Source organism: Bos grunniens, chromosome 5 (genome assembly GCF_055505025.1).
Source record: "Bos grunniens cultivar Pamir isolate PY7600 chromosome 5, Bosgru_T2T1.0, whole genome shotgun sequence".
In the NCBI taxonomy this organism is placed as follows: domain Eukaryota; kingdom Metazoa; phylum Chordata; class Mammalia; order Artiodactyla; family Bovidae; genus Bos; species Bos grunniens.
Genome location: NC_141169.1, coordinates 774,655 through 802,279, shown reverse-complemented (window position 1 = coordinate 802,279; position 27,625 = coordinate 774,655). Strand labels below are relative to the sequence as shown.

At 46.8% G+C, this 27,625-nt stretch overlaps 1 protein-coding gene across 7 annotated transcripts in view; it reads right to left on the bottom strand.

The window, feature by feature from the left end:
• Positions 1-27,625, bottom strand: part of LOC147371230 (uncharacterized) — a 155,585-nt gene that overhangs the window by 99,541 nt on the left and 28,419 nt on the right. For 5 of the 7 annotated variants that reach the window (XR_015163364.1, XR_015163366.1, XR_015163360.1 and 2 more), the window contains one exon: positions 26,326-26,587. The gene's annotated coding sequence lies outside the window, so the exon portion shown is untranslated. Of the gene's footprint in view, positions 26,588-27,625 lie in introns of those variants that run through there. The other 2 variants (XR_015163362.1, XR_015163359.1) reach the window with 1 other exon arrangement.

Here is a 27,625-nt window from a genome sequence, read left to right as displayed (position 1 = left end):
TCAACAGGAGGCCTGACACCCTTTTTCCAATTCGATTGGAAAGTGGAGTTCCATGCCTCAACACGAGCTGAGGGCTGACTCCCCTGTTGAAACTCGATGGGAAGCCCGAGATCACTGCTTCAACTAGAAAGGAAGCTTGATTCCTGCCACGACAAGAAATGAGTCCATACATCCCTTCAGGCACTCAAAGGAATCCCAAGGTGTCCCTCAGAACTTGAAAGGAGGTCTGACTTGCCTGAGGCAACATGCCAGGCTCCCAGAAGACCATGGCAACACTCCAGATGAGCACAGATGTGGCTTCCTGCCACAACTCAAGAAACATCATGGGATTCCCCCCTGAATGCGAGATGAGGCCTGAGTCCTTTACAGTGACTCGAGCCACCCTCTGCTCCTCCTTGCAACTCGAAAGGAGACTTGACTTCCCTGAGGCATCACGAGAAGTTCCCTTGAGGTACCCGTGGCAGCTCAAGAGGAACCCCAAGCTTCTGGTGGCAACCTGAGAAACCAAGAGATTCCCCCCTCTAAGCAAGATTAGGCCCTGTTCCCCTGCAGCACCTCGAGAGAAATCCCATGTTCCCTCAAGAAAATGGAAAGGAGGCTTGATTCCCTTTAGCAACTCAAGAGATTCTCCATGATACCCGTTGCCACTTCGATTTTCCACAACAAATTGAGGAGAGCCCCATGTTCACCGCCTCATCGCAACAGAGGGCCGATTTCTCTGCTTCCTCTTGAGAAGAATCCCAATGTTCCCTTCATATCAAGAGAAGACATGTCTCACCTATTGAAATTCTAGAGGAACCCTGAGATTCGTGCTGCAAGTGGAAAGGACAGGGAGTACCGACTCAACTCAAGATAAGCCCTGATTCCCATACACCGACTCAAATGGAACACCGAGTATGCCTTCACAACCCTAATGGAGGTCTGACTCCCCTGGTGTACCTCTAGAAAAAGGCCCACATCCTCACCTCAACTCTACAGGAGGCCTGACACCCCTTTTACTCGGGAGGAAATCAAGTCTCATGCCTCAACACAAGCCGAGGGCTGACTCCCCTGTTGAAACACGACAGAAACCACGAGATCCCTGTCAGAACTGGAAAGGAACCCAGATTCCCATCCCAACCTGAAATGAGCTCATATAGCCCTTCAGCAACTTGAGAGGAATCCCGAGGTGGCCCTCACAACTTGAAATGAGGCCTGACTTCCCTTAGGCAACATGAGAGGCTGGCTGAGGTACTCCTCAGAACTCGAGAATAACCCAGTGCTTCCCACTGCAGCTTGAGAAACACCACAAGATTTCCCCCTCATTGCGACATAAGGCCCATTTCCCCCTCAGTGACTTGAGAGCATTCCTGCCCAACCTTCACACAATGAAAGGAGCCTTGACTAAACTTAGGCAAGACAAGAGGTACCCTGAGGTCCCCGTCCCAACTTGAGAGCAGTCCGAAGCTTCCAGCTGCAACTTGAGAAACACCACGAGATTCCAACCAAACATGAGAGGAGGCCCTTTCCCCTGCAGTGACTCGAGAGCCATCCTGCGCACCGCCTTGCAACTTGAAAGGAGGCTTGACTTCCTTGAGGCAACACGCGAGGTTCCCTGAGTTCACCTTCAGAAATCTAGAGGAACCCCAAGCTTCCCGCCACAACTTAAGAAAAACTACAAGATTTCCCATCCCCCAGCCCCAGGCGCACACACGAGATGAGGCCCTTTTCCCCTGCAGTGACTCCAGAGCAATCCGGTATTCCCTTTTGAAACTCAAAAGGAGCCTTGAATCCCTTTTCACAACTAAAGAGGTTCCCCGAGATACCCGTCACCACTTGAGAGGAACACCGAGTTTCATGCCACAACTCAAAAAGAGCCCCGTTTTCCCCACCTCATCTCGAGATGAGCACCAATTCTCCTGCTTCAACTCAGAGGAATCCGAACTTTCTGCTAGAACCTCAAGAGGAGGACTGTCCTCCATATTGAAACCCGAGAAGAACTCCGCAGTTCCTGTTGCAAGTCAAAAGGACACCGACTTCCCACTCAATCTGAGATAAAGTCTCATTGCCCTGAAAAGACTCAAATGGAACCCCGAGTATCCCCTGACCACACGAAGGGAGGTCTGACTCCCCTATTGCAGCTCTCCAAAAAGCCAAAGTTCCCTGTGTCAATTCAACAGGAGGCCTGACACCCTTTTTCCAATTTGATTGGAAAGTGGAGTTCCTCACTGCGAGCTGAGGGCTGACTCCCCTGTTGAAACTTGATAGGAAGCCCGAGACCCCTGTCGCAACTGGAGAGGAAGCCTGATTCCTGCCACAACCAGAAATGAGTCTATATATCTCTTCAGTGACTAAAAGGAATCATGAGGTGGCCCTCAGAACTTGAAAGGAGGCCTGACTTGCCTGAAGCAACATGCCAGGCTCCCAGAAGACCACATCCAAACTCGAGAGGAGCCCAGTTGTGGCTTCCCACCACAACTCGAGGAACATCATGAGATCCCACCCCTGAATGCGAGATGTGTCCCAATTCCCCTGCAGTGACTTGAGAGGAGCCTTCTGTTCCTCCTTGCAACTCGAAAGGAACCTTGACTTCCCTGAGGCATCATGAGAGGTTGCCCTGAGGTACCCGTGGCAGCTCGAGAGGGACCCCAAACTTCTGGTGGCAACTCGAGAAACCAAGAGATCCCCCTCTCCAAGCAAGATTAGAGTCCTTTTCCCCTGAAGCAGCTCCCTCTCAAAACTGGAAAGGATGTTCGATTCCCTTTAGCAACTTGAGAGGTTCTCCACGATACCCATCGCCTCCTCGCTTTCCCACAACAGATCAAGAAAAGCCACATGTTTACTACCTCGTCTTGACTGAGGGCCAATTCCTCGGCTTCATCTTGTGAAGAATCCCGATGTTGCCTTCATATCACAAGAGAAAGCTTAACTCAGCTACTGAAACACTAGAGGAACCCCGAGGTTCGTGCTGCAAGTCGAAAGGACAGCGAGTACCACCTCAACTCGAGTTAAGGCCTGATTCCCCTACACCAACTCGAATGGAACCCCGAGTATGCCTTCACAACCCGAATGGAGGTCTGACTCCCCTGGTGTACCTCTAGAAAAAGACCCACATCCCCACCTCAACTCGGCAGGAGGCCTGACACACCTTTTTCTGTGGAGGAAATCAAGTTCCATGCCTCAACACGAGCCGAGGGCTTACTCCCCTGTTTAATCTTGATAGGAACCCTGAAATCCCTGTCACAACTGGAAAGAAGCCCTAATTCCTGCCTCAACCTGTAATGAGCTCCTATATCCCTTGAGCAACTTGAGAGGAATCCCGAGGTGGCCCTCACAACTTGAAAGGAGACCTGACTTCCCTGAGGCAACATGAGAGGCTCACTGAAGTCCCCCTCGAAACTCGAGGGAAACCCAAAGCTTTATGATATAACTCGAGAAACATCATGAGATTTCTCCCTCAATGTGTGATAAGATTCATTTCATACTCAGTGTTTTGCGAGCAATCCTGTGCAACCCTTGCATCTTGAAAGGAGCCTTGACTAAACTCAGGCAAGATGACAGGTACCCTGAAGTCCTCGTCGCAACTCGAGAGGAACCTGAACCTTCAGGCCACAACTTGAGAAACACCACGAGATTCCAACCCAACGCGAGATGAAGCCCTGTCCCCTGCAGTGACTCGAGAGCAATTCCACACAGAGCTCGCAACTCAAAAAATGACTAGACTATCCTGAGGCAATAGGAGAGGTTCCCTGAGGTCCCCATTGCAACTCAAGTGGATCCCGAACCTTCAGGCCGCAACTAGAGAAACACCACGAGATTCCAACCCAACGCGAGATGAGGCCCTGTCCCCTGCACTGACTCGAGAGCAATTCCACACAGTGCATCACAACTCAAAAAATGACTAGACTACCCTGAGGCAACAGGAGAGGTTCCCTGAGGTCCCCGTCGCAACTCGAGAGGAACCCACAGCTTCAGACCGCAACTTGAGAAACACCATGAGATACACCCCTCACTGCGAAATGAGGCCCATTTCCCCTGAAGTTACTCGAGAGAAATCCCAGGCACGGCTCTCAACTCGAAAGGAAAATTGACTTCCTTGAGGCAACACGCTAGGTTCCCTAGGTTCATCTTCAGAAATCTAGAGGAACCTTAAGCTTCCTGCTGGAATTCGAGAAAAACAAGGTCTTCCCACCACAACCGTAAAGGCAAGATGAGACCCTTTTCCCCTGCAAGCACCTCGAGAGCAATCCGGTCTTCCCTTTTGAAACTAGAAAGGATGCTTGAATCCCTTTACACAACTCAAGAGGTTCCCCGAGATACTTGTCACCACTTGAGAGGAACTCCAAGTTTCACGCCACAGCTCGAAAAGAGCCCTGTTTCCCCACCTCATCTCGAGTTTAGCACTAATTCTCCTGCTTCAACTCAGAGGAATCCCAGCTTTCCACTAGCACCTCAAGAGGAGGCCTGTCCTCCCTAATGGAACCCCAGAGGAACTCCGGGGTTCCTGCTGCAAGTCAAAAGGACACCGACTTCCCCCTCCATCCAAGATAAAACCTCATTGCCCTGAAAAGACTCAAATGGAACTCTGAGTATCCTCTCACAACATGAAGGGGAGGTCTGACTCCCATGTTGCACCTCTACAAAAACCCAAATTTCCCCACGTCAATTCAACAGGAGACCTGACACCTCTTTTTCTAATTCTATTGGAAAGTGGAGTTCCATGCCTCAGCACAAGCTGAGGGCTGATTCCCCTGTTGAAACTCAATAGGAAGCCCGAGGTCAAGTCCCAACTAGAGAGGAAGCCAGATTCCCGCCACAACTTGAAATGAAGTCATACATCCCTTCAGGGACACAAAGGAATCCCAAGGTTTCCCTCAGAACTTGAAAGGAGGCCTGACTTGCCTGAGGCAAGATGCTAGGCTCCCAGAAGACCACATCAAAACTCGAGAGGAGCCCAGTTGTGGCTTCCCGCTGAAAGGTTGTTGTTGAATCACGCGAATACACCGGGATTCTTGGCCCCCGGAGGAGAAGAATTCAATCCGGGGCCAGAGACGAGGCTTGATCGCTCAGAGCTTTTGTGTAGTAAAGTTTTATTAAAGTATAAAGGAGATAGAGAAAGCTTCTGACATAGGCATCAGAAGGGGGCAGAAAGAGTACCCGCTTGCTAGTGTTAACAATGAAGTTATATACTCTCCAGTGAATCCAAAGAATGTCTGGAGGTTGTAAAGTCCTCATCAGACCTACTCCCATAATTTACATTTTAAGGTAACAGAATTAGCCAGAAGGTTTAATCCAAAGACTGTCCTTAATCCAGAGACTGTCCTCAGGCAGGATACATTATTGTTATATAATCCTAAGGAATGTGGAGAAAGAAAAAAAGTTTGTCCTTTCTTCCTCCTTGAGAATTCCAGACCCCTCTCTCTTTGGGGACCCCTAGACTTCCTATCAACCTGCCTAGGAACTGACTCTCTCACCGCCACAAATCGAGAAACATAATGAGATTCCCCTCTGAATGCGAGATGCGGCCTGATTCCCCTGCAATAACTCGAGAGCAAGCTTCTGCTCCTCCTTGGAACACTAAAGGAGACTTGACTTCCCTGAGGCATCACGAGAGGTCCCCCTGAGGTAATCGTGGCAGAACAAGAGGAAGCCCAAGCTTCCAGCAGCAACTCGAGAAACCAAGAGATCCCCCCTCACTAAGCAAGATTAGGCCCTTTTCCCCTGCAGCTCCTCGAGGGCAATCCCATGTTCCCTCTTGAAACTGGAAAGGAGGCTCGGTGCCCTTTAGCAACTCAAGAGGTTCTCCACCCTACCCGTCGCCACTTCGCTTTCCCACAACAAGTCAAGAAGAGCCCCGTGTTCATCGCCTCATCTCGACTGAGGGCTGATTCCTCTGCTTCGTCTTGAGAAGAATCCCGATGTTCCCCTCATATCTCAAGAGAAGGCTTGTCTCACCTATTGAAACTCTAGAGGAACCCCGAAGTTCGTGCTGCAAGTCAAAAGGAAAGCGAGTACTGATTCAACTTGAGATAAGGCCCGATTCCCCTACACTGACTCGAATGGAACCCCGAGTATGCCTTCACAACCCTTCACTCAGGAGGAAATCAAATCCCATGCCTCAACACGAGCAGAGGCTGACTCCCCTGTTGAAACTCGATACCCCTGTCACAACTGGAAAGGAACCCGGATTCCCGCCCCAACCTGAAATGAGCTCATATAGCCCTTCAGCAACTTGAGAGAAATCCCGAGGTGGCCCTCACAGCTTGAAAGGAGGCCTGACTTCCCTGAGGCAACATGAGAGGCTCACTGAGGTCCCCCTTGAAACTCGAGAGCAACCCAAAGCTTCCCGCTGCAACTCGAGAAACACCATGAGATTTCCCCCTCAATGTGAGATAAGGCCCATTTCCCCCTCAGTGACTTGAGACCAATCCTGCACAACCGTTGCACCTCGAAAGGAACATTGACTAAACTCAGGCAAGACTAGAGGTACCCTGAAGTCCCCTTCATAACTCGAGAGCAACCCGAAGCTTCAGGCCACAACTTGAGAAACACCACGAAATTCCAACCCAACGCGAGTGAGGGCCTTTCCCCTCCAGTGACTCGAGAGCAATTCCGCGCACCGCATTGCAACTCAAAAGGAGACCAAACTGCCCTGAGGCAACAGGAGACGTTGCAACTCAATAGGAACCCAAAGCTTCAGGCAGCAACTTGAGAAATAGCACGAGATACACCCCTCGAGGAGAAATGAGGCCACACTCCCCTGCAGCGACTGGAGAGTGATCCCATGCACTGCCTTGCAACTTGAAAGGAGGCTTGACTTCCTGAGGCAACATGCAAGGTTCTCTGAGTTGACCTTCAGAAATCTAGAGGAACCCCAAGCTTCCTGCCACAACCCGAGAAAAACCACAAGATTTCCCACCCCCCCCCCAGCCCCACGCGCACACGGGAGATGAGGCCCTTTTCCCCTGCAGCGCCTCCAGAGCAATCTGGTATTCCCTTCTGAAACTCAAAAGGAGGCTTGAATCCCTTTATGCAACAAAAGAGGTTCCCCGAGTTACCCGTCATCACTCGAGAGGAACCCAGAGTTTCATGCCACAACTCAAAAAGAGCCCTGTTTTCCCCACCTCATCTTGAGATCAGTGCCGATTCTCTTGCTTCAACTTAGAGGAATCCCAATTTTCTGCTAGCACCTCAAGAGGAAGCATGTCCTCCCTATTGAAACCCGAGAGGAACTCCGCAGTTCCTAATGCAAGTCAAAAGGACACTGACTTCCCACTCAATCCGAGATAAAGTCTCATTGCCCTGAAAAGACTCAAATGGAACCCTGAGTATCCCCTGACCACATGAGGGGAGGTCTGACTCCCCTGTTGCAGCTCTCCAAAAAGCCAAAATTCCCTGCATCAATTCAACAGGAGGCCTGACACCCCTTTTACAATTTGATTGGGAAGTGGAGTTCCTCACTGCGAGCTGAGGGCTGACTCCCCTGTTGAAACTCGATAGGAAGCCCAAGACCCCTGTCACAACTGAAGAGGAAGCCTGATTCCCACCACAACCTGAAATGAGGCCATATATTCCTTCAGCAACTCAAAGAAATCCCGAGGTGGCCCTCAGAACTTGAAAGGAGGCCTGACTTGCCTGAGGCAACATGCCAGGCCCCCAGCAGACTATGTCAAAACTCGAAAGGAACCCACAGCTTCCCACCACAACTTGGGAAACCTCACCAGATCGCCCCCTAAATGCTAGATGAGGCCCAAGTCCCCTGCAGTGACTCGAAAGCCACCCTCTGCTCCTCCTTGCAATTGGAAAGGAGACTTGACTTCCCTGAGGCATCACGAGAGGGTCCTCTGAGGTACCCGTGGCAGCTCAAGAGGAACCCTGAGCTTCCAGCGGCAGCTCGGGAAAGAAAGGGTTTACCCCCTTTTAGGAAGATTAAGACTTTTTGCCTGCAGTGCTTCAAGAGCAATGCCATGTTCCCTCTCAAAACTGGGAAGGAGGCTCAATTCTCTTTAGCAACTCAAGAGGTTCTCCACGATACCCGTGACTACCTAGCATTCCCACAACAAATCGAGAAAAGCCCCTTGTTCACCGCCTCATCTTGACTGAGGGCCAATTCCTCTGCTTCATCTTGAGAAGAATTCCGATGTTCCCTTCATATCTCAAGAGAAGGCTTGTCATACCTATTGAAACTCCAGAGGAATCCCGAGTTTCATATTGCAAGTCAAAAGGACAGCGAGTACCACCTAAACTCGAGAAAGGACCAGATTCCCCTACACCGACTCGAATGGAACTCTGAGTATGCCTTCACAACTCTAATGGAGGTCTGACTCCCCTGGTGTACCTCTAGAAAAAGACCCACATCCCCACCTCAACTCAACAGGAGGCCTGACAGCCCTTTCACTCAGGAGGAAATCAAGTCCTATGCCTCAACGTGAGCCATGGGGTGACTCCCCTGGTGATAATCTATAAGAACTCTGAGATCCCTGTCACAACTGGAAAGGAACCCGTATTCCCACCTCATCATGAAATGAGCTCATATAGCCCTTCAGCGACTTGAGAGAAATCCCGAGGTGGCCGTCACAACTTGAAAGGAGGCCTGATTTGCCTGAGGCAACATGAGAGGCTGGCTGAGGTCCTCCTCGAAACTTGAGAGCAACCCAATACTTCCTGCTGCAGCTCGAGAAACGCCACGAGATTTCCCCCTCAATGTGAAATAAGGCCCATTTCCCCCTCAGTGACTTGAGAGCAATCCTGCACAAAACTCGCACTGCAAAAGGAGCCTTGACTAACCTCAGGCAAGATGAGAGGTTCCCTGAGGTCCCCATCACAACTCGAGAGGAACCCAAAGCTTCAGGCCGCAACTTGAGAAATAGCATGAGATAAACCCTTCGAGGTGAAATGTGGCCAATTTCCCCTGCAGTGACTCGAGAGCAATCCTGTGCACTGCCTCGCAACTCGAAAGGAGACTTGACTACCTTGAGGCAACACGCAAGGTTCCCTAAGTTCACCTTCAGAAATTTAGAGGACCCCCATGCTTTCTGCCGCAATTCGAGAAAACCCACAAGATTTCCCATCCCCCAGCCCCACGCGCACACGCAAGATGAGGCCCTTTCCCCCTGCAGCTCCTCGAGAGCAATCCCATGTTCCCTCTCAAAACTGGAAAGGAGGTTTGATTCCCTTCAGCAACTCAAGAGATTCTCCATGATACACATCACCACCTCGGTTTCCCACAACAAATCGAGAAGAGCCCCATGTTCACTGCCTCATCTCCACGGAGGGCCGATTCCTCTGCTTTGTCTTGAGAAGAATCCCGAAGTTCCCTTCATATCTGAAGAGAAGGCTTGTCTCACCTATTGAAATTCTAGAGAAAGCCCAAGGTTCATGCTGCAAGTCGAAAGGACAGTGAGTACCACCTCAACTCGAGATAAGGCCTAACTCTCCTACAGCAACTTAAATGGAACCCTGAGTGCCGGGAGCCGGTGAGGCATTCCACTCATGACAAAGGTCATGAGGAAGGAGGCTCGGCATACGCAAAGGCGGGATCGAGCCTCAGGAGTCCCCCTGGATATTCTCGAGCATCTACCCCCAAAAAACCAGAGTCTGCCTACTTTATTGCTTTGTGCTCTCACCTCTGACTTTACTGGGGGCTGTGCCCCACCACCATCTCGCTCTCTCTGTCAAAGAGTTAACTTACAGCTCCAATTAATAAAGTTCCTGGGCAATTAGGAGTGTTTAAATCCAAACCCCTCAGATGGCTCTTTAACTCACCTGACAAGTTTACCTGGACTCCTACAGCTATGCATACGATTGTTTACAGTCTCCCAGCCTCGAGAAGCATGGGAAGCTTAAGATATTCAAATAGCTTAGAGCCTCTCAGAGAGTTAGAAACTGTCAGAATAAAACTAGTAAAAGATTTCATTGATGAGCCAATGCTTGTTGCCAAGTTTCCACATCCCCTGAATTGTATCCTTGAATGTGTATTAATTAATATAGTTGGTATGTAGAAAAAATATGTAGTGGCCTTGGTGTTAGTAACTTTAGACCCTTAAGGTAATAAATTCTTTCCTTTGTTGTAAACCCATTACACATCTGCCCTATAGGAATGCAATTTTATCTTTGAAAGATGGTGCCAAACCTTAAAATAATTACTCTTAGGGAAAATAAGTCTTTGTTGATAAGTCTTTTTCAAGAGTCATAAAATGTTAATAAGCTTTCTGGCCAGAAGATGATGTAAATCACCTAAACCATTTGTATATGATAAATTTGCAGGAAAGAAACCCTGGTTTTTGATAAAGATCAAAGACTGCTGACTTTACATCCCCTATTATCCTCTATGTGTAACTTAGGGTATAAAAGCCCCTGTTGAAAATAAAGCTATGGGCCTTGCTCACCAACACTGGTCTCCCCATGTCATTCTTCCCCTTAACTTTCAGCTGAGTCTCCATCTGGAGCGTGGATATCCTCTGCAACCATTTATTTGCCTGGGCTTCTAAGACCCACTCGAGAAGGTGTCTAAGGTGGGGCACCTTTCGCTATTCGAGAGGGTGTCTGTGGCCTCCGTGGTCAGAGCTAACCTGGTGTCATGGGTTATATTGATTTTCCGTGTAAACCAAGCTACTCAGCTTCTTTTCTCCACTGAATTTTCCTACTGAGCTATCCTCATTCTATTACTCTTTATATCTTTGATAAATAAATAAATAAATAAATAGGTTGCCTAAGCCGTCTCTCCTTCGAATACCCTGGATCAGCCGGGGCTGGACCTTGGCACCTGAGTATTCCTTCACGACCCAAATGGAGGTCTGACTCTCCTGGTGTACCTGTAGAAAAAGACCCACATCCCCACCTCAACTCGACAGGAGGCCTGACACCCCTTTTACTCGGGAGGATATCAAGTTCCATGCCTCAACATCAACACGAGTTGAGGCCCGACTCCCCTGTTGAAACACAATGGGAAACCTGAGATCCCTGTCACAACTGGAAAGGAACCCTGATTCCCGCCTCAACCTTAAATGAGCTCCTATATCACTTCAGCTACTTGATAGGAATCCCAAGGTGGCCCTCACAAATTGAAAGGAGGCCTGAGTTCCCTGCAGCAACATGAGAGGCTCACTGAGGTCTCCCTCGAAACTCAAGAGCAACCCAAAGCTTCCCGCTGCAACTCGAGAAACACCACAAGATTTCCCCCTCAATTCGAAATAAGGCCCATTTCCCCCTCAGTGACTTGAAACCAATCCTGCACAACCCTTGCACCTCGAAAGGAGCCTAAACTAAACTCAGCCAAGACGAGAGGTTCCCTGAGGTCTCCGTCACAACTTGAGAGGAACCCAAAGCTTCAGGCCGCAACTTGAGAAACACCACGAGATTCCAACCCAACGCGAGATGAGGCCCTTTCCCCTGCAGTGACTCGAGAGGAATCATGAGGTGCCCCTCACAACGCAAAATAGAGACCTGTCTTCCTTGAGGCAACAATAGCTGGTCACTGAGGTCACCGTCGCAACTCAAGAGGAACCCCATGCTTCCCACTGCAACTCGAGAAAAACCACGAGAGTCTCCCCTCAATGAGAGATGAGGCCTTTTTCTGCTGCAGTGTCTCGAGAGAAATCCTACATTCTCTCCTGACACCCGTTTTACACCTCGAGAGAAACGTGGAGTTCCATGTCTCATCAAGAGATGAGGCCTTACTCCCCTGTGGAAACTCCATTAAAACCCCGAGATCCATGTCATAAATGGAGAGGAACCCTGAGGGTTCCCACGTCAACTTGAGATGAGGCCCTTTTCCCTTGCAGCAACTTGAGAGGAATCCAGAGAGGCCACTCACAACTCAAAAGGATTCCTGACTCTCCAGAGACATCATGAAAGGCTCCCTGAGGTACCCATCACAACTCGAGGGAATCCAAGATTCCTGCTGAAACTCCAGAAACACCTCTAGATTCGCCTTTCAATTTGATTGAGGCCCAATTTCCTTGCAGTGACTCGAGAGCAATCCCGCACTTCCCCTTGCAACTCAAATGGAGACTTGACTTCCCTAAAGCAACACGGGAAGTTCCCTGAGCCCTCAGCTTCCCACTGTAAGTTGAGAAAACCCACAAGATTCCCACCTCATTGTGAGATTAGGCCAGAATACACTAAAGTGGCTCAAGAGCAATCCCGAGTTACCTCTCTCAATTCAAAAGGATTGTTGACTCCCTTTTGGCAACTCGAGAGGTTCCTCGATATCCCCATCGCAAATTGAGAGGAATCAGGGGTTTCCTGCCTCAACTCGAGAAGAAACCCGTGTTCCCCACCTCATCTTGAGATTAGGGCCGATTCCCCTGCTTCAACTCGAGAGGAATCCCAACTTCCCCTTGCACTTCAAGGGGAGGCCTTTATCACCTGGTGCAACTCTAGAGGATCCCCAAGTTCCCCATCACAACTCACGAGAAACCCCATTTCTAGCCACAACTCGAGAAGTAACACAACCTCCCACTTCAATTCGAGATGTGGCCCGATTCCCCTGTAGTGACTCGAGAGGAACCCCAAGTTCCCGGTCCCAACTCGACATGAGCCCTAAGACCCTTATACAAAAGCAGAAGATTTTTAAGAGGAGCTTACCCCACTGCAATTGGAGAAGAGCCCTCTACCGAAAGCAGGGAGGAAGCCTGATACCACAACTAAGCAGGAGGCCCACCCTGCCACAAATAACCAGTAGCTCCCTGCATTTTGCAAGTAGAAAAAGCACTCCTTCTCATTACAATCATAGAGGAGACACCCATCTCCCAATTTGAGAAGAGTACTCTACCACATCTAGAGAGGATCCCAACTACAAAAACTAATGAGTTCTCCTGCCACAATGAGAGAGGTGGCTGCAAACGTCAACTAGAGACGAGCTGAAGTACAGCAAATAAAGAGTGGACACCCACTGACATGAGAGTGGATCCCAAGCCATATCTAGAGAGTAGCCTCCCACACATTGCACTTAGACTTGGACCAGCTTGTACACAGCTACTAAAGAGGATCTCCCCCAATGTAGAGTCTCCATCACAACTTTAAAGGAACCCCAAGTGATATGCTGCAACTCAAGAGGCACCCCAGTTCCCCACTGCAATTTCACAGGATCCCTAGGCTGCCCTAAGAAAAGGGGCCACTGCACCAAATGACAGAGGGGCTCCTGGCAAATACTGAAGTAGATTCCCCAGGCACAACTTGAGGACATCACACTTAGAGAGAAGACCTTCTGCCTCCAACAGAGACGAGCTCCCTGAAGGAAGTTGAGGGGAGGCCCTCACAACTAGAGAGCAGTGATCCCATAAATTGAAGTGAGGAACCCATAGTGCCAAAAGCAGAGAGGACATTCCCCATGGAGACACGCAAACACCACCCAGAGAGGACACAGCTTCACCCATCTAGAAGAGCCCTCAACCAAACTTCAGAGGCACCACTGACATCACATGTAGAGAGGAGCCCCTCTTCTGGTAATACACATGAACTTTACACAACAAGCAGAGAGAAGCTTGCACAGCACCCTAGAGAGACTCAAAACCCCCACAATTACAGAGAGGACCCTGAACACAATGACAGAGTAGTCCCTTGCCAAATCTAGTGACTGCTCACCCATCATTGCAACAAGACAGGAGCCACCCTGCACATCCCTGCTAGAGATGAGTCGCCCCAAGAGAACTAGACAGGAGGCCCCACTGCAAGTCACCAGGAACCCTGAGTACCAACCAAACTCGAGGAGAACCCTGACTTCCACACCACGTCTCCAGTGAAATCCTGCATCCCAGGCTTCAAATCCAGAGGAACACTGATTTATCACTGCACTTTGAGAGGAGCTCTGTCCCCTGTTGTAACTCTTAAGGAAACCCCAAGTTTCCAGCAACAACTAGAGAAGAACCCCGAGTTTTGCTGCAACTCGAGAGGAGAACCTACTCCCCTGCTGCAACCTGAGAGGAAACATGACTTCCCCACCGCAAATCAAAAGGAGTCCTGACTCCACTGTTGCCACTCGAGAGGTATCCTCATATCCACATTGCAACTTGAGAAGGAACCCTGTGTTTCCTGCTACAAATCGAAAGGACACTGAGTTCTCCCTCAACTCAAGATAAGGACTGATTCCCCTGCAGCAACTCAAATGGAATCCCGAGTTTCCCCTTGCAAGGTGAAGGGAGGTCTTACTCCCCTGTTGCAACTCGAGAAAAATTACAAGTTCCCCCGTGTGACTTGACAGGAGGCCTGACACCCCTTTCACAACTCAAGAGGAAATCGAAGTTCCATGCCTCAACATGAGACAAGTCCTGATCCCCTGTTGCTACTCAAGAGGAATGCTAAGATCCCTGTCGCAACTGAAGAGGAACCCCGAGTTTCCTGCATTAACTTGAGATGAGACCCTATTTCCCTGAAGCGACTTGAGAGGAATCCCAAGTTACCCTCACAACTCGGAAGGAGTCCTGACTCCCCTGGGGCAACCTGAGCAGTTCCGTGAGATTCCCATCACAATTTGAGAGGATCCCAAGATACCCATCACAACTCGAGGGGAACCCCGAGTTTCCCACCTCAACTCGAGATGAGGCCCTATTCCCCTGCTGCGACTTGAGAGAATCCCAAAGTACCCCTTGCATCAACAACGAGGCCTAACTCCCATGATGCAACTCGATAGGATCCCTTAAGGCCCTGTCATAACTCAAGTGGAACCCCGAGATACCAATAGCAACTCTAGAGGAACCCCAGGTTTCCCCCCTCAATTAGAGATGAGGCCCGATTCCCCTGCAGCGACTCGAGAGCAATCACAAGTTCCCCCTGGCAACTTGAAAGGAGTCCTGACTCCCCTGAGGCAACAGTAGAGGTACCCTGAGGTCCCAGTCGCAACTGGAGAGGAATCCTGTGCTTCCCACCCCAACTCGAGAAAAACCATGAGATTCCCCTCTCAACGTGAGATGAATCCTGATTACCCTGCAGTGACTTGTGTGGAATGCCGAGTTCCCCATCCTAAACTGACATGAGTGCCAAGAAACTGATGCAACTGCAGAGGATTCCCAAGAGGAGCCTACTCAACCTCAACTGGAGAAGAGCCCTCTACCAAAACCAGAGAGGAAGTCTCATACTGCAACTAAGCAGGAGGCCTGCCCTGCCTAAATAGCCAGTAGCTTCCTGCACTTCACAACTAGAAAAAGAGCCCCTTTTCATTACAACCATAGAGGAGTCACCCAACTTTCAACTTGAGAAGAGCACTCTACCGTATCTAGAGAGGATCCCAACTAGCACAGCTAAAGAGGAGTTCCCCTGTGACAGCGAGAGAGGTGGTTGCAAACGACAACTAGAGATGAGCCGACCCACAGCAAATAAAGAGCGGACACCCACTGCAATGAGAGTGGACCCCAAGCTGTATCTAGAGAGTAGCCTCCCACACATTGCACTTAGAAAGGGACAAACTTGCACATCGCTACTAGAGAGGATCTGCCCCACTCTAGTTCAATAGGAATCTCCACCACAACTTTAAAGGAACCCCGAGTCATATACTGCAACTCAAGAGGCACCCCGCGATCCCCCCTGCAATTTCATAGGATCTCTAGACTGGCACAAGAAAAGGGGCCACTGCACCAAAGGACGAAGGGGCTCTCTTTCCAAAACTGAAGCAGATTTCCCAGGCACAACTTGAGAGGTGTGTCCCGGGATATCACACCTAGGAAAAAGACCTTCTGCCTTTAATGGAAACGAGCTCCCTGAATGAAGTCGAGTGTAGGCCCTCACAACTAGAGAGTAGTGATCCTATGAATAGAAGTGAGGAACCCATAGCACCAAAAGCACAGAGGACCTCCCCCATGGAGACAAGCACACGCCAGCTGGAGAGGACACAGCCTGGCCCCTCGAGAAGAGACCTCCACCACAACTTGAGAGGAGCCCGCTGGAATTCACACACAGAGAGGAGCCCCTCTTCTGCTATTACAGACAAATCTCACACCACAAGGAGAGAGGAGCTTGCACACCACCCTAGAGAGACTCAAAATCCCAGCAACTACAGAGTAGACCCTGACCACAATGATAATCACTTGTAAAAATAGTGAGCCACCACACGTCACTGCAAAAAGACAGGAGCAACTCTGAATATCCTTGCTAGAGAAGAGTCACCCCAAGAGAACTCCATAGGACACCCCACGGGAAGTCGCCAGGAACTGTGAGAACTAACCAAGCTCAAGGAGAACCCCAGCTTCCCCACCATGACTCCAGTACAATCCTGTATCCCATGCTGCAAATCCAGAGAAACAGATTTCTCGCTGCACTTCGAGAGGAGGTCTCAGGCACTGTGGCAACTCTCCAGAAAACTCTGAATTTCCAGCAACCACTAGAGAAGAAGCCCAAATTTCTGCTGCAAGCTGAAAGGAGGCCTGACTCCCCTGCTGCAACCCGAGAGGAAACACGACTTCACCACCTCAACTTGAGAGGAGTCCTGACTTCCCTGTTGCCACTCGAGAGGTATCCCCAGATCCCCATCTAAACTCGAAAGGAACACCATGTTTCCCACCACAAGTCAAAAGGACACCGAGTTCCCCCTTAACTGAGATAAGGACTGATTCCCCTGCAGCGACTTGAATGGAATCCAGAGTTTCCCCTCAAAACATGAAGGGAGGTCTGAATCCCCTGTTGCAACTCAAGAAAATTCCCTATTCCCCACCTCAACTCAACAGGATGCCTAACCTCCCTTTCACAACTAGAGAGGAAAGCCAAATTCTATGCCTCAACATGAGACGAGCCCTGAATACCTTGTTCAAACTTGATAGGAACCCCGAGATCCATGTCACAACTGGAGATGAACCCCGAGTTTTCTGACTCAATTTGTGATGAGACCCTATTCCTCTGCAGCAACTTGACAGGAATCCCTAGGTTCCCCTCACAACTCAAGAGGAGGCCTGATTCCCCTGAGGCAACACGAGAGGTTCCCTGAAGTCCCCATTGCAACTCAGGAGGAAGGCCAAGTTTCCCACAGCAACTCAAGAAAAACCATGAGATTCCCACTTCAAAGGGAGATGACGCCTGATTCCTCTGCAGCGACTCGGGAAAAATCCCGAGTTCTCCCTCACATCTCAAAAGGAGGCCTGACTCCCTTGAGGCAACATGAGAGGTTCCCTGAGGTGCCCGTCACAAATCGAGGGGAACCCTGCTTTTCCCACCTCAACTTGAGATGAAGTAAGATTGGATTCCTCTGCACTGCCTTGAAAGAAATCCCGAGTTTTCCCTCACAACTTGATAGGTTCCCTGATTCTCCTGAGGACACATGAGATCAACCCTCAATGCAAGATAATGCCATTTACCATACAGCAACTTGAGAGCAATCCCGAGTTCCCTCCCGCAACCAGAACAGAGTCTTGACTCCCTTTTAGCAACTCGAGAGTTTCTCCAAAATACCTGTTGCAACTCGAGAGGAACCCCGAGTTTCCCACAACTCGAGATGAACCCCGTGTTGCCCACCTCATCTTGAGATGAGGGCTGATGCCCCTGCTTCGAGTTGAGAGGAATCCCAACTTCCCCTAGCACCTCAAGAGCAGCCCTGTCTCACCTATTGCAACTCCACATGATCTCCAAATTCCACATCGCAGCTTGAGAGAAACCCCGAGTTTCCCACCACAACTCAAGAAGAACCCCGGGTTCCCTGCCTCAATTCAAAATGTGGCCTGATTCCCCTGCAGTGACTGGAGAGGAACCCCGAGTTCCCCAATTTCCTCTCGAGTTGCAACAGGTATCTCGGGGAACCTCTTGAGTTGCTAACTAAGAGAGTCAACTCGACATGAGCCCCAAGACCCTCATGCAACTGCAGAGGATGCCCAAGAGATTACCCCAACACAATTGGGAAAGAACCTTCTACCAGAAACAGAGAAGAAGCCTCATACCACACCTAAGCAGGAGGCCCACCTTGCCACAAAAATCCAGTAGCTTCCTGCACTTCACAACTGGAAAAATCTCCTCTTTTCATCACCACCATAGAGGAGTCACCCACCTCCCAATTTGAAAAGAGCACTCTACCACATCTAGAGAGGAGCCCAACTACCACAATTAAAGAGAAGTTCCCCTTCCACAATTAGAGAGGTGGCTGCAAACGAAACTAGAGACAAACAGACCCATAACAAATAACGAGTACACCCCCATTGCAATTAGAGTGGAGCTCATGCCATATCTAGAGAGTAGCCCCCCCAACACATTGCACTTAGATGGGGATCAGCTTGCACATGACTAATACAGAGTATCTGCCCCAGATTCATGGATCTAATTCAAGAGGTGTCTCCAGCACAACTCTTAAGGAACCTCGACTTACTGTAACTCAAGAGGCACCCTGAGATCCCTGCTGCAATCTCACACGATCCCTAGGCTAGCACAAGGGACCTGGGACCAAATGACAGAGGCGTTCTCCAGGAAAACTGAAGTGGATTCCCCAGGCACAACTAGAGAATTGTCCCCATGGACAACACACCTAGAGAGAAGACCTTCTGCCTCCAATGAAAACAAGCTTCCTGAAAGAAGTCAAGTGGAGGCCCTGGCAACTAGAAAGCAGGAATCCCACGAATAGAAGTGAGGAACCCATAGCGCCAAAAGCAGAGAGGACCTCCCAAGTGGAGACAATAATACCCCAACCTGAGAGGACGCAGCCTCGACCCTCGAGAGGAGCCCTCCTCCACAACTTGAGAGGCGCCTGCTGGACATCACACACAGAGAGGAGTCCCTCTTCTGCTAAGACAGACGAACTTCACACCACCACTAGAGAGAATCGAAGCCCCCAGAAATACAGAGTTGACCAAGGCCACAACTATAGAGTAGTCCCTTTTCAAAACTAATGAGCAACCACCCATCATTGCAACAAGACAGGAGCCACCCTGCATTTCCTTGCTATGAGTTGCCCCAAGAGAACTCGACAGGACACCCCACCATAAGTCACCAGGAACACTGAGTACCAACCAAGCTTGAGTGTAACCCTGAATTTCATGACAGGACTCCAGTGGAATCCTGCATCTCATGTTGCAAATCCATAGGAATATTGATTTCTTGCTGCACTTCAAAAGGAGCTCTCCAATGCTGTGGCAACTCTCCTGACAACCTCGAGTTTCCAGCAACCACTAGAGAAGAACCCCACATTTCTGCTGAAACTTGAAGGAGGCCCAACTCCCCTGCTGCAACTCGAGAGGAAACACGACTTTCCCACCTCAACTTGAGAGGAGTCTTGACTCCCCTGTTGTGATTCAAGAAGTACCCCCAGATCCCATCACAACTCAAAAGAAACCCCATGTTTCCAGCTGCAAGTTGAAAGGACACTGAGTTCCCCCTCAACTCACAATAAGGCCTGATTCCCCTGCAGTGACTCGAATGGAATCCTGAGTTTCCCCTCCCATGAAGGGAGGTATGAATTCCCTGTTGCAACTCAAGAAAAACCCCAAGTTCCCTGCCTCAACTCGAAGAGGCCTGATATCCCTTTCACAACTCGAGGGGAAAGTGGAGTTCTATGCTTCAACACAAGACAAGCCCTGACTATCCTGTTGAAACTTGATAGGAACCCCAAGATCCACATCCGAACTGGAGAACCCCGAGTTTCCTGCCTCAACTTGAGATGAGGCCATATTCCCCTGCAATGACTCGAGAGGAATCCCTAGGTTCACCTCACAACTCGAAAGAAGGCCTGACTCCCCTGAGGCAACACGAGAGGTTCCCTGAGGTCCTCATCACAACTCGAGAGGACCCCCGAGTTTCCCACCTGAACTTGTGATGAGATGAGGCTCAATTCCCTTTCAGCGAATCGAGAGGAATCTGGAATGTCTGCTCGCAAATTGAAAGGATGCTTGACTCCTGTGGGGCAACAGTACAGGTTCCCTGAGGTCAATGTCATAACTCAAAAAGAACCCTGAGCTTCCCTCCACAACTCGAGCAAAACAACCAGATTCATCTCTCAAGGCAAGATGAGTCCTAATTCCCCTTTGGTGACTTGAGAGCAATCCCAACTTCCCCCTGGCAACTCGAAAGGAGGCTTGACTCCATTTCTGCAACTTGAGAGGTTACCCAAGATACTAGTCACAACTGGAGAGGAACCCTGAGTATCCCACCTCAACTCGAGATGAGGCCCAATTCCCCTGAGCCTGACAACTGAGCTGCCCCTCACAACTAGAAAGGAGGCCTGACTCCCCTGAGGCAACCACAGCAGTTCACTCAGATCCCCGTGGCAACTCTAGGGGAACCCCGAGATGCCCATCACAACTTGAGAGGAAACCCAAGTTCCCAAGCTCAACTAGAGGTGAGGTTCAATTCCCATGCAGTGACTCGAGGGGAATCCCAAGTTCCCCATTGCAACTCAAAGAGAGGTTTGACTCCCTTTTTCCAACTGGAGATGTTCCCCGAGACACCTGTCACAACTCAAGAGGAACCCTGAGTTTCACCCCACAACTGCAGAACACCATGTTTCTCAACTCATCTCAAGATAAGTCCGAGTCCCCTGCTTCAACTCGAGAGGAATTCCGACTTCCCCCTCACTCCTCAAGAGGAGGTCTGTCTAACCCATTGCTTCAAGAGGTTCCCTTAGTCTATGTCCCTATCACCAATGCCAGAGAAGCTGAAGTTGATGAGTTCTATGGAGACCTACAAGACCTCGAAGACCTCATAGAACTAACACCAAAAAAGATGTTCTATTCATCACTGGAGACTGGAATGCAAAAGTAGGAAGTCAAGAGATACCTGGAGTAACAGGCAACTTTGGCCTTGGAGAAGAAAATTAAGCAGGGCAAAGGCTAACTGAATTCTTCCAGAGAATGTACTAGTCATAGAAAATACTATTTTTCAACAACACAAGAGACAACTTTACACATGACATGAACCTCACCAAATGGTCAAAACTGAAATCAAATTAATTACATTCTTTGTAGTTGAAGACGGAGAAACTGTATACAGTCAGCAAAAACAAGACCTGGAGCAGATTGTGGCTCAGATCATCAGCTCCTTGTAAAAAAAACGCAGTCTTAAACTAAAGAAAGCAGGGAAAACCACTGGGCCAGCTAGATATGACTTAAATCAAATCCACTATGAATATGCAGTGGAGGTAATGCATAGATTCAAGGGATTAAATCTAGTAAACAGAGTGCCTGAACTATGAACAGTCTGTATTATTCTACAGGAGGCAGCAAACAAAACCATTCCAAAGTAAAAGTAAAGAAAGAAGGCAAAGGGGCTAGCTGAGGAGGATTTACAAATAACTAAAGAAGTAAGTGAAAAGTAAGAGAGAAAGGAAAAGATATGTTCAGCTAAATGCAGAGTTCCAAACAACAGCATGGAGAGACAAGCAGGGCTTCTTCAATAAGCAGTGCATAAAACTAGAAGAAAACAACTCAAGGGGAAAAACTGGAGATATCTTCAGGAAAATTGGAGCTATCAAGGGAATATTTCACCAAAAGATGGGCTCAATAAAGGACAGAAACTGTGGAGACCTAGGAGATGCTGAAGAGATCAAGAAGAGAGGGAAGGAATACACAGAACTGTGCAGGAAAAAAAAAAAAATATCTTAATGAACTGGATTACTACAATGGGGTTGTCAGTCACCCAAGCCCAGACGTCTAGAGTGTGAGGGCAAGTTGGCCTTAGGAAGCCCTGCTGTTAATAAAGCTATTAGATATGATGGAATTCCAGTAGAACTATTCAAAACTCTAAAGGATGATGCCATCAAGGTGTTGCATTCCATATGTCAGCAAACCTGAAAGACCCAGTAGTGACCACAGTACTGGAAAAGGTCAATCTTTATCCCAATTCCCAGGAAGGGTAGTACTAAAGAATATGCTAACCATCGGACAATTGCACTCATCTCCCATGCTAGTAAAAAATCTTGCATGCTAGGCTTCAGCATTAGGCAAACCTAGAACTTCCAGATGTCCAAGTTGGATTTAGAAAAGGACAAGGAACCAGAGATCAAATTGCCAACATTCGCTAGATCATAGAGAAAGTTAGTGAATTCCAGAAAAGCATCTACCTCTGTTTCATCAGCTATGCTAAAGCCTTTGATAGTGTGGCTCATAGTAAACTGTGGAAAGTTCTTAAAGAGATGGGAATACCAGACTATCTTACCTGGCTGCTGAGAAATATGTAGCAGGTTGAGAAGCAATATTTAGAATCCTGTGTGGAACAACCACAAATCTTGGTTCAAGATTGAGAAAGTAGTACGACAGGGCTGTCTGCTGTCACCCTGTTTGTATAAACTATATGCTGATAATATCATGAGAAATGCAGAGCTGGATGAGTTACAAGCCAGAATCAAGATAGGCAGAGATTCATCAACAACCTCAGCTATGTGGATGGTACTACTCTAATAGCAGAAAATGAAGACAAACTAAAGAGCCCCTTGGTGAGATGAAGGAGGAGAGTGAAAGAGTTGGCTTAAGACTTAATATTAAATAAACTAAGAACGTGGTATCTGGCCCCATTACTTCATGGCAAATAAAAGAGGAAAAAGTGAAAGTAGTGACAGATTTCCTCTTCTAGGGCTCTAAAATCACAGTGGATGGTGACTGTATCCATGAAATCAGAAGATGATTGCTTATTTGCAGGAAAACTCTGACAAACCTAAACAGTGTGTTGAAAAGCTCTGTTTTTCAGATGCACTGCTCTGCTGACAAAGGTCTATGTAGTCAAGGCTATGGTCTTCCTAGTGGTCATGTACAGTTGTGAGAGCTGGGCCGTAAAGAAGGCAGAACACCAAAGAACTGATGCCTTTGAACTGTGGTGCTGGAGAAGACTCCTGAAGGTCCCTTGGAGAGCAAGGAGATCAAACCAGTCAATATTAAGGGGAATCAAACCTGAATACTTGTTGGAAGTAAAGAGGAATTAAAGAGCCTCTTTGTGACATGAAGGAGAAGAGTGAAAAAGTCAGCTTGAGATTAAATAAACTAAGAACATGGCATCTGGCCCCATTACTTCATGGCAATGGTCTTCCCAGTGGTCACGTACAGTTGTGAGAGCTGGACCATAAAGAAGGCAAAATGCCAAAGAACTTATGTCTTTGAACGGTGGTGCTGGAGAAGACTCCTGAGGGTTCCTTGGGCGAGATCAAACCGGTCAATCTTAAGGGAAATCAAACCTGAGAGGACTGATGTTAAAGCTGAAGTGACAGTATTTTGGTCATATGATACGAACAACCAACTTATTGGAAAAGTCCCTAATGCTGGGAAAGATTGAGGGCAGAAAGAAGAGGGCATCAGAGGATAAAATGGCTGCATGACATCACCGATGAAATGGACATGAGCTTGGGCAAACTTTGGGAGATGGTGAGGGGCAGGAAGGCCCGGTGTACTGCAGTCCGTGGGGTTGCAAAGAATTGGACATGACTGGATGACTGAACAAAAACAACAATAAATTATGATTAATTACTTTTATAATTATTATTATGAATCAGTCTATACTTGAGATGATATTAATAATTATAATACTGGGAAAACAATGACTCCGTTAAAGTATCTGTAACATTTTTAAAGGAGGAAAATGTTATTCTCTTAAAGGTTTAGTAATTATGTAAACAGTTAACCTAAACAAATTTGTAGAAAAGTACATTAACAAACACAATGTTTTTTACAAAAGCAAACAACCAAAAGCACATGATAGGGTTTTTTAAATATAAATTTATTTATTTTGATTGAAGGCCAATTAATTTAAATATTGTATTGGTTTTGCCATACATTAATCCACCACAGGTGTACACGTGTTCCCCATCCTGAACCCCCTTCCCACTTCCCTTCACATTCCGTCACTCTAGGTCATCCCAGTGCACCAGCCCTGAGCATCCTGTATCATGCATCAAACCTAGACTGGCGATTTGTTTCACATATTATATTATACATGTTTCAATACCATTCTCCCAAATAATCCTACCCTCGCCCTCTCCCACAGAGTCTATAAGACTGTTCTATACATCTGTGTCTTTTTTGGTGCCTCGCACACAGGGTCATTGTTGTCATCTTTCTAAATTCCATATATATGTGTTAGTATACTGTATTGGTGTTTTTCTTTCTGGCTTACTTCACTCTGTATAATAAGCTCCAGTTTCATCTGCCTCACTAGAACTGATTCAAATGTATTATTTAATGACTGAGTAACACTCTATTATGTATATGTACCACAGCTTTCTTATCCATTCATCTGCTGATGGACATCTAGTAATTTGTTGGAACTTTGTGTTAGTCTTCTTGAAATTTTTCATTGACTCCTGGTTACATTTCCTACTACTTTCATTTCTATTTCCCCTCATTACAAATTAAATTATTACTTTGAACTTCTTTCTATTCCCTTGATAGATCATTTTCATTTGCATCAGTGTACAGGAATGTTCTGGGATCATATCTTAAACACATTCTCCAGGAAGCTTTCTTTGACCTCTGGGGCTTGGGTTATTTGCCTTCCATAACCACTCTTATAGAACCAACATTCAGGACTTCCTTAACCAAAAATTTAGGATATTGTATTTGCTTATTTAGTACACTCTTTACACCCTCAAAGATAACAAACTCTAGAAGGCCAAGGACCATAGCTGTGCTATTCACAGGTAAAACACCTGTATCTAGCTCAATAAATATGATATGAACTTGGGTATGTGTGTGCTCAGTCATGTCTGACTCTGTAGCCCTGTGGATTGTAGTCTGTCAGGCTCCTCTGCCCATGGAATTTTCCAGGCAAGAGTACTGGAGTGGATTATAATTTCCTACTGTACTGGATCTTCCCCATCCAGGGATTGAACTTGCATCTCTTGTGTCTCCTGCATTGGCAGCAAGATTCTTTATCACCAGTGCCACCTGGAAAGCCTTGAATTTGGGACAAAAGGGAAATAGGCACATAATTTTATAGGGTGACAAATTCTAATATACACACATTTGTTTACAAATTTGGAAAAATGTTTTTGATAATGTGGTAAATTTTTTTTTTTATCATTTCAGCTTGAATTTTCATCAAGCTTAAGGAAGTTTTTCTTAGGGTAATATATACAACTGGTGTTTCTAGTACAATTATATCATCATGAAAGCATAATCTTTCTTCTTTTCACAAGTACCTCTTATTAGTTTGTAGGGGAAGCACAGTTCTTGCTAATGTAACAAAAGTGATGAAACTTGAAATCAGGATAAATAGCAACTGAATACAGCAAATACATGTCCAGACACATTTGTATACACACATTTATGCTGCCAAGTAGAATGAAATATATTTCTTAAGAAACAGCTAAATGGCCTTATGAATTCAGAGAATAGGATGATCAGTTCTTGCTGGAAAGAACGGAACAGATGCATCTTCCTGGAATGTGTGGCATTTAATTTTAGCCTTAAATAGGAGTGATGACAGAACAATAGGTCTATGAAAATTGTAGCTAAAATAGAGATTATGATGGTGGGAAAAGGGGGAAGGTTAAAGATGTATTTGGGAATTTTGAAAGTTGTAGGGGTCATGCAGAAATATGACAAATAAACCATAAATACAAGTGTGATTTGAAACAGGGACAGTTCTGAAGAGTAAGGATTTTGCATCCCATAAGACTATTTGAGGGCTTCCTAGTGTTCAATGGTAAAGAATCTGCCTGCCAAAGCAAGAGGCACAAGTTTGATAACTAGGCAGGGAAGATTCCCTAGAGAAGGAAATAGCAACCCATTCCTGTATTCTTGCCTGGGAAATCCCATGGACAGAGGAGCCTGGCAGGCTACAGTCCACGGTGTTGCAAAGAGTTAGACACAACTTAGTAACAAACAACAATAAAAGACCATTTGAACAGAGAAGGGATGTGATTAGAGATTTCTTAGTGAGAGTATTTCTTTGGAGAAATTTTGTTTTTAAGGCAGAAAATGAATTAGAAACTGCAAGATGTTTAAACTAGTGCTTCTAATAAATACACACAGCTTGCTGTAAAAAACATGGCAAAGGGGTTAACATCTCAATGAGAACAATATCAGATTCAAACCCATCATTATATAAACCACATTAGGGATGGATCATGTACCATGTAAATGGAAAAACAGGGTTTACTCTAATCTTAGATAAATTTTCTCATCTATGATTTTCCTCTCTGACTCCCACCATCCATATAAATTTACTTACTTGTTCAATTCCCATTTACATGTAAAACAGTTATTGAATTGCTAACCTGTACTACCATGAGAAACACACTTCTCAGTTTGAGTACAGTGTTTATGTACAGTTCCTTTAGTCTTTAGCCTGACATTTTCCAATCAATGCACTATTTCCCGAAGTTATCAGTACATTTTAATGGCTATAAAGAATGCTAGAATTAACATCTGTCTTCAGGTTTTGGTATGAACACACATTTTCAAAGGAAATGAGGCACTTACAGAAATGGTAAAGGCTTAACCATCCTGGGATGAGATATGAAGAAACAAGGTAATTTATTGGTTTGGATTAGATTTTGGTTGCAAGAGAATAGTTCTGTAAATCAAACACAAATTATTATTATTAGTTTTGTTTTTTTTTTTCTCATGGCAGATCCTGGAGATGTTGGTCCAAGGGCTGGTGTGCTCTGTGGAACCAAGCATCTTCTTTCTTACTAATCAGACATTCAGGCCCCTTTTGTTAAGTGACCATAGATGCCCCAAAATTTGCTTCAACTCCAACCTTCATGTTGTCATTCTAGCTAACAAAAAGAAGGGAAGAAAATTAGAAGAAAGTTACTTTTTAGGAAAATCCCCAGAATGTGCACATGTCATCTTCATGGATATCTCAGAGGCCAAAACCTAGTCATGTGGACACACTCAGCTGCAAAGTACCTGGGAATATTACTGTACTCTTTTCATCCATATGTCTGCTTAAAGTTTAGCGAGTATAACACTGCTAAAGAGGAAAGAATAATTTTCTTCTTTTTTGATGTCGACAACATAAATAAGGTAGCTCAAGTGTATCAATAAATTTGTCCATAAAGAGAATTTAGGAAGAGAACCTTCCACGATGTTTTTTATGAGTCACAGGATGCAACAATGAGATACCAGTTGTCAGTCCATGATTGAGCTCTTCCAGGGTGCTTCCTGAGACAGAATTTACCTTCTGTCTCCTGTATGCTATTATTATTTGTTCTGACATAGGCAAACCTAGTCCTACATGATATACAGAAAAAAATCACCTGTTTCTTTCACAATACCTTCATTCAAATTGCTGCCGCAATAGAGAGACCTGTTTTGAAAGTTTTCAAAAGTAAAACTAGGAGTAATTGGTGAATTCACAAAACAAACAGATTTAAATTCATAGATTGCTTACCGAATTTCTACTATGTACCAGACAGTGTGCTAAGACAACAAGAGTGCAGTTTGAGCCGATCTTAACATGGCCCAGCCTTCCTGAAATTTTCTCTCTACTTAAGGGTACATATTGTAATAAGGTGATTTTCATATATATATATATATATATACACACACACACATACATACATATACATATATAATTTTGGAAAGTGATACCAAGGAAAGGAAAGGAAAGAAGTTTTAGACGAACTTGCCCATATGATGAAAGTATCACTACTTATTGTTGCTCCCCCCACCACCCCGCCTTAGGCATGAGGTAGATAACAGCTTTGGAATGCAGTGGCAAAAATTTGTGTGTGGAAAAGAGATCTTGTGAAATTAAAGGTCCCACACAAAACATGCATAGATCCTGTGATATGAAATCTTACAGAAATTAT